Here is a 12,508-nt window from a genome sequence, read left to right on the forward strand (position 1 = left end):
TAACCTGCAATATTCTATTATTCACAAAAGGCACATATGCCATCCATGAACTTTTTTCTTTCAGCCGGGGTAGTAATAGAGGTGTCTGATAGACTCCTCTCTATTACTAACCTCCAAGGTTAATGCCAGCTGTAAATTCACAGCTGACATCAACCCCAATAGTATTAATCTGATTGCCACTGTATTAGGGCAATCAGGAAAAGTCGGGAAAAGCACCAGAATTGGTGCATCTATGCATGTGCCACTTCTGAAGTGGCTGGGGGCTGCTATTTTAGTCTGAGAAGGGCCAAATAACCATGGGCCTTCCCAGCCTGACAATAGCAACCCCCTGCTGTTTGCTTTGCCTTGGCTAGATATAAACATAGGGGAGAGCCCTCTCCATTTTTTTTATCTATTTATTTTGTTCACAGCAGCATATTGGCATCTTCCCCATGCAATAAAGTTTGTTAATTGGTTGCACCGCACCCTTTCAACAAAATTTATTAGCAAACAAACAGCATTCAAACTCGGACACAGACTTTTTTTTTAAAAGTCTGTGTTGGAGTTCGAGCCCTGAACACCCAGTGTCTGGTGTGAACCCCGAACTTTACAGTTTGGGTTCGCTCATCTTCAGTAATAACACAATATATTATAACTGACATGCAGACACTTAGCCAATATAATAGAACTGCTCACTGCTCCTGTCTCTGGCCCTCTCCTCCACGGCCTTCCTGCTTCCTCTCCCTTGCCTGCGTCCTCCATGCATCCTGTTCCCCACTCCCTGCGCTCCTCTGCGACGCTGGATACTCTGCCAGGCACCCCTGCGTCCTCTGCACCGCTTCCTGTCCTGGCGTCTGGCACACGGGCCTCGCGCATGCGCATTAGGGCGCGCGCACGGTCATTGACCCTCTCTTAAAGGGTCAGCGTCCAGAAACAGGATATTGCATATGCAGGTACAGGGTATAAGAGGGTTGTCTTTCCAGATTGTCGGGGCCTGTTCTACGTGTTTGGCAAAGCTAGGAGTTTAGGTCCCCTTTTGCCTTGTCCTATATTAACCTCCGTTTGTCTCGCAGAGCCTGTCCTGTGACGCCAACCGCTGCTATCCTCGTCTGCTGCGGAACTCTTGTCGGTGACTCCGCCATCTTCAGTCTGGACCCGGCTCCGATCCGCAGCTCCACGTGGTGACCTTCGTCCTCTCGCCCAGCTGGATCCAGTTCCCGCCTGTCATCTTCATCTGACACCTGGACCGGAGCTTTGTTATCGGGACTACCACCTGGAGCCTTGTGACCTCAGGGACGTCTTCCTTCCTCTTTTCCGGGACAGACTGTTCCTGTACAGCGAGTGCTTCGGCTACCGTGCATTAAGGCCCTCTGGCGGGGTGACCGGACAGTCCCTGTATAGGGGTTAGCTCCGGGTTGCTTCGCTGGAGGAGTCCGGTGCACGGCCCAGAGGTTCCACCACCAGGATCTTACACATATCTGTTGATAATAACACTGAAGGGTAATTCAATCACGTCAGTACTTAAGACAATGTCTCCAGCAACAGAAAGGAAAATGGACAAGACAAGATGAGTTAAAAGTTCCCTCACTCCTAGACCTGAAGTGCTGAGATAAAGTCCAACGACACTGCCTCTTTATATCCAGAGACGTTCCCGTTCTTAAAATCAGGTATTCAGAGCAGCACCGGCGCGGACTCTACTAACTCCACAGTGATCGTGACAAGGTCCCACTCGACCGCCGCAGTTGTGACACCGCGTCCACTTTTGAAACATGGAGGTTTCAGTCACTCAGTGTTATTAACAGAAATTCACATATAACAATACCTATATAGGTATATAAGACAACAAGAAACATTAACTATAGGGGATCAGGGGGCGTGTACCTGGAGTGCAGTGTATAATACCCTATCATTTGTCTTCAGTCCACAAATGACTGTCGACCACACCTAGTTGGACTCCCTTATACACATTCAGGATTTTATAGGTAATCTGTATACATTCACTCAAGTTTCCATTCAAGGAGACTCATTGTAACATCAAACAGATATTTGATGGCGTTTTACTGTTACGATTTTAAAGGACGGACAAATGGAAATGATACCATACCAGGAGACAAAATCCAACAAAGTACCGGAATAAAATATATAAAAATTCATCTTATTTTGGGTTAATCCAGCGGATTCCTTAATTAGTATTATGTTTTCTTGATTTACATAGGTGACAGCACCCATTATTAGTTTGCAGATTATATAATATATACACCTGTTCTACTACTGTAATAACATAAGGGTATGTGCCCCCGATTAGGACCCGCTGCGTGTCCTGACCTGCGGGGCAGAGCGTCTCCTCTGTAGGAGAACGCAGGAGACCGCAGCGGCCCATGCCCACAGTCAGGGTTCAGTGCGCTGTGATCTCTTGCTTGTGTTCTCACTACTCCGCAGCAAACAATTGACATGCTGCGGCTCAGGAAAGCCGCACTGCAGGTCAGTGTTTGCAGCAGGCCGCACACGCACAGTGAGCACAGGATTTCTAGAAATCCCATCCACTGTGCTTGTACTGTACACCGCAGAGTTTTAGACAGAGCTGAAGCACGTCGCATCCAAAATGCTGCTAACACTGATCGTGGGCACGCAGCCTAAGAGTTCACTCCTCAAGCAGTTTGCACCAGAAATTTTACAAGGTGAACTATTTACTTTAAAATGATATTTCCCCTAGTGGACAATCATTTTAATATATTTAATATATAATAAAATGTAATTTTTGTCTTAAAGGGGATGTCCAGGCTTGAGGTTAACGACAGACTTTTGAATCTTAACAGGAACTGCACTGTGCGCTGTGAGGATTCGCATGTGCCGGTAGCGGGCAGTCATGTGACCATAAATATGTGACTTGCACGCATGCGTTCAGGTACTGACACCTAGAGCAACTGCAGACTTTTACCTCAAGCCTGGAAAACCCCTTTAACAAACCTGAATTAAAATTCTGAAAAAAAAATATTAACACATAAAGGTTTTCACAGGACTTATCACTAGAAAGCTCATAAAAAACCCCTCACTAATTATTTTGCATATTTTACACTGCACCCTGTACATGAGTCTCCCAAGGAGCTGAAGATACAGGGAGAAGTCACAAGAGACACTGATTCCAGCGATGTGTCACTTACTGAGCTGTTTGCTGTCAATGTTTTAAACTCTGCTGCAGATCTAGCAGTTATACAGAGATCATGAATATGCTGACTACCTGTAGCACACCAAGTAGTCCTGAAATGATAATCTCCTGCTGATTACACAGTGATTTTATCAAAATTACACTAAGCAGCCCAGTAAGTGACACACCGCTGGATTCAGGTTCTCTGCCCATACGTTGTGCAGATTAGGTGGCAAAAACCTCCTGACAGATTCCCTATAAAAGATGAGTCAAATTCATTAAGAGGAAATGAATTTAGTGCATCTTACTCCAACAGGCGCTTCATGAAGGTTGGTAGAGAAAAACACCAGCCTTGATTAAACGCCACCAAAGGGTTACATGACATCAGCAGATACAGAGCAGGGGAGGGGTATACGTCACCAGGTTCACATCATTGTCCTGGGTCGTCCTCCATCGGCTCTTTTTTCATTGTGATGAAAATGTAGCGTTCTTATCCTGTTTCTCTCCAAAAGGGCAATAAGGGTGCAGGGCTCCACGGTTTATAATCCGAAGGCTCCACGGTTTATAATCCGAAGGCTCCACAGTTTATAATCCGAAGGCTCATTTTCGACCTTTGTCCTAAATAAGAAAGTAATATTATTGCAGGGCTCCACATTAATATTCCTAGAGCTCCACTTGCGTCTTTCTGGCTGCCATGGTTCGGCTCTAGCGTCCTGTCTCTATAGTAAAAAAGTGAGAAATGGCTGTAAAGCTCCCAGAAGCGGATTGTTTAGAGCCTTTGATCATTGTGACATCACAAAATGATGACATAGGCAAGTGGGCGTGGCACCTTTATTAAGTCATTGGTTGTGGTCGGATGCGATTTGCATATTCTACGAAGTTGGATGGAATTTGCATATTTCATGATGCCATAAACCTCTGATGTCACCACAATGAGAACAGAGATGAACATTCCATTTGGGGCCCGGCCGTTATCATCTGAACCATCCGTGACTGCGGCGCACAGATGACGGTGTTCAGTTTTCTTGTCTAGTTACAAAGCAGAGGACTTAGTGCTATAAAAAGCGAATGTGCAATCAATGGTTCTGTCGCGGGCGGGGAGGAGGGTGTCAGCACACCGCGCTCACCCCTTCTGCTCGGGTCCGGCTGCTCAGTGGTGGCTCGAGCCGTAGGCCGGATCCCGGGGGTTTCCTCGAGCGGCACTCCTCGCCCGTGAGTGAAAAGGGGGGGTTGTTTGGGGTGTTGGGATAATGTCCGTGACGCCACCCACGGTTGTGGTGATTGGTAGCACCACCGCTGCTTATTACGGGGATCCCGGGGATGGTGATGTGGAGCAGCCAGGTGTTGTGTTGCCCCTCCGTGGGTAGGGGTTGGTGATCCCGGGGCCCGGTGATGGCTTGGGAGGTGCAGGGCCTGGTGGGCGCAGGGACGCGGGGGCAGCGCTGTGCCTTGCGGCACTGTGGTACTCACTCAGCCTGAGACTTGGACACAGTTTGTACGGTAAACCAAACGGCTGGTAGGACGGTCCCACAGACGGCTGCTTTGCTTTCCCGGTAGGTGACGGTGATGTCCCTCTTCCTTGCACCTGTATGTACGGATGGTTGCGATGGGTCCCCACCGGTAACCCGCTCCCCGGCTTCAAGCTGGGCCGGAGGAGCACTACACTTTGCCCGCAGGCGCTGGCCCTCAGAGACTGGTGCCCTGGCGGTGGCGGTGCCTCTGTTGTACAGGTTGGACTGTTGCCTTCAATCGGGACTTGGTTGTTGGGGGAATCTACGTCCCCTTCACTGACGGATTTGGCAAATTTGGCGACTCCTAGCCTTGCCGGGGTCCGAGAGGCCCCTGCCCTGGTGCTGACTGTCCTTCGGAACACTGCTCCAGACCACCGGGCACACAGCCAACGGGGTCCTTCCAGGAACTTCCAAACGGTCCCCCTCCGGACAGTCACCGCCGTCGCTGACCTTGCTGTTCTGGCCCTACACAAAGCTGGGCTCTCAGGCTTTCCTTTCTTCTTGTCACCTCACTTGCTTTCCTCCTTTACCACTTCTCTCTCTTTACTTTCACTTAGATGTTTACACTTGCCCTCCCTGGGCTAATCTCGATGTTTACTTAAGCCCTGCCTGGGCTAATCTGCCTGACACTTCCTGCCTCCAGAGCTGTGAGCTCCTTGGTGGGCGGAGCCAACCGCCTGGCCCACCCCCTGGTGTGCATCATCAGACTCCTGGAGGAAGGCAACAAGGATTTTTGGTTCAGCTGTGATGTGCCTACCTGGGATGTGGGGTGTGGTGGTGTTGTGACCTGTGTCCCCTGGCTTGCCCAGGGCGACACATTCCCCCTTAGCAAAATGCAGACCGTCCGCGGGCTGCCGTCCTACACCGGTTTTATTTTTCTGTAAAAAGGGATAACAGGGTTAAACAACATGCATAACATTTTTAATAACTTCTTCCCAAGACGGGAGGCACATTTACTTTTAACGTTTCAACGGTATACGGTCACGGTTTCCGCTCACTCCCACCCAAGTAACCTGGCCCTGATGCTGCCCCTAAAACCCAGGCAGCACCCCTTGACCCACAGTCCAGCACACGGTACCCGAGCGGGATCTGTCCTTGCCCTCCAGAGGGTAGCCACCGGTTCCTTTGGTGGCTGGGCCCTGGCCTGCTCTGCTCAGGGCCCTCCCTCCAACCTGCCTCTCCGGAGGCGGCCTGCGGAAACGGTAACGGTACCCAACATATTTACAAGCCACTAACGTCTGTGGTTGCCCTGCAAAGTTCACGGGCTTGTCCATGGATAGTTCCCATGCATTTTTAAACTGTAAACGGTCCCCACGGGGACAACGGTGCCGGCTCCAGCCGGTTGCAAATCACAGCAGACAATCAGGTGAAAACTCGGATAATCATCTTTTTCTTATCATTCTTTTGCAAACTTTCAAACTTTTCAAACAAGCAGGTGGTTCCAACGGGGACGGTGCTGCGGGCCTTTATTGCCCTACTCCGGTCTTTCAAGCGCTGGGGTTGCCGGCAAGGGGTAGAGGTCTGCGCTCGCTCGGGCCTCCGGGCCCCTCCTGAGGTTAATGTCCAGCGCAAATCACCCTCGCTCCCCAAAGTGCCGGGTATACTGCACAATATCTCCCGGCATCAGGTTACGGCCGGGATGTTCTTCGGGCAGGTGAGCATGCACATCCCGCCGGGCTACAAACACTTCGGCCTCCAGGCCCGGCTCGTAGATGAACCCGTAGCCCCGGCGGACATCAAACCGCCTCACCTGTCCCTCGTACAGCGGTCCCCGGTCACGGAATGTCGCTTGCCGGAGATTCTCTTTCTCCCGGATCGCTCTGGCCACCAGCTCGGCCTTCTTCCTCTCCCTCTCGGCGATCTCCAGGCCCAGCGGTACCGGCTCCCTATCCCAGTACGGCGCTGCTGCCAGCGCCGGCGCACGGGTCGGGCCCCGCGGGACATCCTGGACATTACCCACTGTCAGGACTACGGGCGGCATGTCCCGCGGTGTCTTGGCCTTGGGCGCTGCCTTGCAGCAACAACCCGGCGCTACCTCAGCCGAGGTGTGGGGGATGGGCCTAGGGGCTTTCCGCTGCTGGGCCTTCGGCCCGGAGCGGGTCATCGGCTCCGGCTCGGGGAGTTTCTCAGGGGATGCCTCCGGTTTGGTCTTCGGAGTCTTCCACGGCAACACCGCTGACTTGCTGCGGGCTCCGGCTACAGGTTGGCCCGCTTGGGCGGGGACGCTGGGTACTGCTACCGGTTGCGGTGGTAGCAGGCCTAGTGACGGGGTCACGGCCTCCGGGACGGGTGGCGAGGGAGGCAGCGAAGGGAGAGGGCTTGGACCGGGCCCCACAGCCGCGATGACCGGCCCCTCAAGGGCGTCGGGACGTGGGTCACTCACCCTCCCTTTCTCCGCTTCCTCCTCGCGTCTCCGCACGGTGGCTACAACGTCCGCCATGTTGGCCTCCCACTCCTCCATGAGGAGCTGCATCTTTACCTGCAGCCGTTGGTAGAGCTGCGCGGTCCGGATCTCCACCCACGCCGCGGTTCCAGGCGCGGGGGGTACGGTGTCGCGGGATGGCATCCACATGCTGGCTTTCTCTCTTTCTTCCAGGAACGGGATGTTTGCAGAGTCCTGGCGTCCCTGCTTTTATAGCCGCAGCTACATGCGGCCGGCCACCATCGCGTCCCCCTTAGCTCTTTCCGGCCCCTCCTCTCTCGGGGCAGGGTTTTGGCCTTCGCGCCTCTACTGCTCGAGAAGACGCTCGAGCGGGAACTTTTCGCGCCAAAGATGGCGGCTTCTGAAAATTTTCTGCCGGATACCTCCGGCGGTAACAAGGCGCACCTCTACCAGACGGCAGAGCGGTAAGATCCTGTTCGTGACGCCAAGTTGTCGCGGGCGGGGAGGAGGGTGTCAGCACACCGCGCTCACCCCTTCTGCTCGGGTCCGGCTGCTCAGTGGTGGCTCGAGCCGTAGGCCGGATCCCGGGGGTTTCCTCGAGCGGCACTCCTCGCCCGTGAGTGAAAAGGGGGGGTTGTTTGGGGTGTTGGGATAATGTCCGTGACGCCACCCACGGTTGTGGTGATTGGTAGCACCACCGCTGCTTATTACGGGGATCCCGGGGATGGTGATGTGGAGCAGCCAGGTGTTGTGTTGCCCCTCCGTGGGTAGGGGTTGGTGATCCCGGGGTCCGGTGATGGCTTGGGAGGTGCAGGGCCTGGTGGGCGCAGGGACGCGGGGGCAGCGCTGTGCCTTGCGGCACTGTGGTACTCACTCAGCCTGAGAATTGGACACAGTTTGTACGGTAAACCAAACGGCTGGTAGGACGGTCCCACAGACGGCTGCTTTGCTTTCCCGGTAGGTGACGGTGATGTCCCTCTTCCTTGCACCTGTATGTACGGATGGTTGCGATGGGTCCCCACCGGTAACCCGCTCCCCGGCTTCAAGCTGGGCCGGAGGAGCACTACACTTTGCCCGCAGGCGCTGGCCCTCAGAGACTGGTGCCCTGGCGGTGGCGGTGCCTCTGTTGTACAGGTTGGACTGTTGCCTTCAATCGGGACTTGGTTGTTGGGGGAATCTACGTCCCCTTCACTGACGGATTTGGCAAATTTGGCGACTCCTAGCCTTGCCGGGGTCCGAGAGGCCCCTGCCCTGGTGCTGACTGTCCTTCGGAACACTGCTCCAGACCACCGGGCACACAGCCAACGGGGTCCTTCCAGGAACTTCCAAACGGTCCCCCTCCGGACAGTCACCGCCGTCGCTGACCTTGCTGTTCTGGCTCTACACAAAGCTGGGCTCTCAGGCTTTCCTTTCTTCTTGTCACCTCACTTGCTTTCCTCCTTTACCACTTCTCTCTCTTTACTTTCACTTAGATGTTTACACTTGCCCTCCCTGGGCTAATCTCGATGTTTACTTAAGCCCTGCCTGGGCTAATCTGCCTGACACTTCCTGCCTCCAGAGCTGTGAGCTCCTTGGTGGGCGGAGCCAACCGCCTGGCCCACCCCCTGGTGTGCATCATCAGACTCCTGGAGGAAGGCAACAAGGATTTTTGGTTCAGCTGTGATGTGCCTACCTGGGATGTGGGGTGTGGTGGTGTTGTGACCTGTGTCCCCTGGCTTGCCCAGGGCGACACAGTTCCCCTGAATTCACAGCTCTGGAACCGGAGGAACAGCCACTAAGGATTCTGGGAAAATTGACTGACAGATGTTAAACTAAATAAAAACTCTGCATTTTTAGAAATCCGGGAGAGACCCCTGGAGATGTAATGGGGGCCGTGTCTTGTGTTATTCAGCCTTGTACAAAAAACATAAAATATATAAATGGTATCTCCAATAAACTATATTATGTGTGTAGTGTCTCACAACAAGTCTCCTTTTGGTGATTTTGGTTCTGCGGTCATGCTTCACTTCGAGTCACACAAAAAAACACCCTGTAAAAATATAACACACCCGGTCAGGATTGATCAGGACCCTTGTGCTGTAAACTGACTGACACAGTTTACCTACCGGTGCTTCCGCCCAATGCAGCAGCCAATACGTTAACCTATGAAGCTTGGTGTAAAGTAATGAGTGCACAAGCTTGCCCTTTGGTGGTGCAGCAGAATGGATCACAAACGTATCTTATCTCTAACCCATCCTTTTTTCCCTCCCAGGGAGTCACTTCAAACAAGGTTTGATTAATGCTGGAGTCACACTATTGTATGCAAAATCGAACTGATTTTCATCCAGGAGAGTGGGACAGGTGCTGTCCATATGATAATCCATGTGCAATGCGAATGCTATGCGAGTGTGTGATTATTTTTTTCTCACCTAGCATCCGTATGCCATCAGTATGTCATGCTAGTTATTCCCACCCCTGTCCACCTGCCTGTCCTTCCTCCCCCCTGTCCTTCCTCCCTCCTATCTCTCACTAATAACAGAGACAGGGGGAGGAAGGACAGGCAGACAGAGGTGGGAATAACTAGCAAAACCCGACCCACCTATTAGATATTCTGTAGCTGCTATCAATCAAGTAACAGTGCATTTCACAAACTTTACTTGACTGTATTTCAGAAACTATACATCCGATCTCACAACTAAAGGTGCAGTGCCTTGTGGAAGTATTCGGCCCCCTTGAATTTTTCAACCTTTTCCCACATTTCAGGCTTCAAACATAAAGATAAAAATTTTAATGTTATGGTGAAGAATCAACAACATGTGGGACACAATTGTGAAGTTGAACGAAATGTATTGCTTATTTTAAACTTTTTTAAAAAATAAATAACTGAAAATTGGGGCGTGCAATATTATTCATCCCCTTTACTTTCAAAGCAGTAAACTCACTCCAGAAGTTCATTGAGAATCTCTGAATGATCCAATGTTGTCCTAAATGACCGATGATGATAAATATAAACCACCTGTGTGTAATCAAGTCTCTGTATAAATGCACCTGCTCTGTGATAGTCTCAGTGTTCTGTTTAAAGTGCAGAGAGCATTATGAAGACCAAGGAACACAACAGGCAGGTCCGTGATACTGTTGTGGAGAAGTTTAAAGCCGGATTTGGTTATAAAAAGATTTTCAAAACGTTAACTATCCCAAGGAGCACTGTGCAAGCGATCATATTGAAATGGAAGGAGTATCATACCACTGCAAATCTACCAAGACCCGGCCGTCCATCCAAACTTTCATCTCAAACAAGGAGAAGACTGATCAGAGATGCAGCCAAGAGGCCCATGATCACTCTGGATGAACTGCAGAAATGTACATCTGAGGTGAGATAGTCCATCCATAGGATAACAATCAGTCGTACACTGCACAAATCTGGCCTTTATGGAAGAGTGGCAAGGAGAAAGCTATTTCACAAAGATATCCATAAAAAAATGTCATTTAAAGTTTGCCACAAGCCACCCGGGAGACACCAAACATGTGGAAGAAGAAACCAAAATTGAGCTATTTGGGCACAATGACAAACGATATGTTTGGTGTAAAAGCAACACAGCTCATCACCCTGAACACACCATCCCCCCTGTCAAAGATGGTGGTGGCAGCATCATGGCTTGGGCCTGCTTTTCTTCAGCAGGGACAGGGAAGATGGTTAAAATTGATGGGAAGATGGATGGAGCCAAATACAGGACCATTCTTGAAGAAAACCTGTTGGAGTCTGCAAAAGACCTGAGACTGGGAGAGAGATTTGTCTTCCAACAAGACAATGATCCCAAACATAAAGCAAAATCTACAATGGAATGGTTCACAAATAACGTTTTGGTTTTGTCCTCTGTTTACATCTTTTTTTTTTGAACTAATTCAAATGCAATTAGTTGATATTTTAATACCATATATTTATGTAAACATGATGGAGTGTTAGATCAGGAATGCCGGACCATTAAAGCTATGTTTGTGTTATTTGTGTATGTGATATTTGCATAATAAATATCTTAAATAAGTCTTTACATTTTCATGGTAGAGTCAACCATGAAGCGTCTATAAACAGCTCTGTCATGCATCAGGGGGTTTAAAATGTTTTCTATTAACTCCTGTCATTTAATTGTCAAAGATGGTGCCTGTCAAACAATAAATATGACCGCTCGCAGGATATGAAGATGGCAACTTCATCCACAACTAATGAGAATCCCAGGTTATAATTTCATTTTACGGCTTAGTTCCACTTTTAAGCACATGGTGACACATTTAAGTCTTTGTATTGTCTGGTAAATATGGATTTTTAATATTATCTCTATATACCAAGGCATTTCCTAATTGCCAGCTTACTAGATGTCCTCTTCTATCGGGAACAGGCAAAGCAGGGTCACGTATTCTTATCTTCGTCATATTCGTTTAGACTTCACTATGGATTTGTCCATTCTCTGTTTCATTCTTCTGACACAAATGCTTCAAGGCCATTTTTTCATCCTTTTAGCATTTGCGTAAGCAGTTACATTTGATTAACTGCTGATGTATTACATACTGTATATTCTGAATATCAAGAAATGAACTAATGAAAGGATATCATATACTATTAGATAGAATATGTAACTTATAAACTTCTAAGTATATATATATAAAATTATCTTAAACATTTTAACAATCAACATTTCCATATTTTATTAAAGTTGGTAAAGTTGGTAAAGTTGGTAAATTATAATAAATTGTCCAAGTTCCTTTAGGAACATCTGTTAGAAGTCTCCTACAAAAAGGGACAATGGTCATTGGAAAAGCACAGACTCCTCTACTACGTACCATGCACTTTTCCTTTGTTTTTGATAGCGCAGCTATAGCTTTGTTTCACAAAAGTGGTAGTGCTAGTACTATTTTGCCCACTGAGAGGACACTGTGATTATCTTCCCTCTAGAGTTCCTTAAATAAACTAATATATTATAATTATATAGTCTGGAGACCAGAAGGCTGAGCTGTGATCTGCTACAATACTATTGTCTGACAGGAACCATGCAGTCATCATCAGTAAAGGTGGTGTCACACATAGCGACGCAGCAGCGATCACGACCAGCGATCTGACCTTATCAGGATCGCTGCTGCGTCATTACTAGAGATGAGCGAACCGGTCGCGGTTCGGCTCGAGGTCGGTTCACCGAACGGGGGTCCCGTTCGAGTTCGGTTCGTCGAACGTTCAACGAACCAAACTCAAACCTATAGGCTATAATGGGAGGCAATCACAAACACATAAAAATGCATTATAAATGTACACAAACAGTTATTAAACATTGCCATAACACTTACCAGTCCCCGCGATCCCTCCTGCACTCTGTCTCCTGCCGCTATTCCATCCGATGATCGCTGAATCCTCCCGGTGACGGCACTGCCAGCAGAGATGCAGGACCTATCGTGACGTCAAAATAGCCATGTGACCAGTCACATGGCTATTATCTCATTGGCTACAGACTGGTCACATGACTA

Source organism: Anomaloglossus baeobatrachus, chromosome 6 (genome assembly GCF_048569485.1).
Source record: "Anomaloglossus baeobatrachus isolate aAnoBae1 chromosome 6, aAnoBae1.hap1, whole genome shotgun sequence".
NCBI classification, from domain to species: domain Eukaryota; kingdom Metazoa; phylum Chordata; class Amphibia; order Anura; family Aromobatidae; genus Anomaloglossus; species Anomaloglossus baeobatrachus.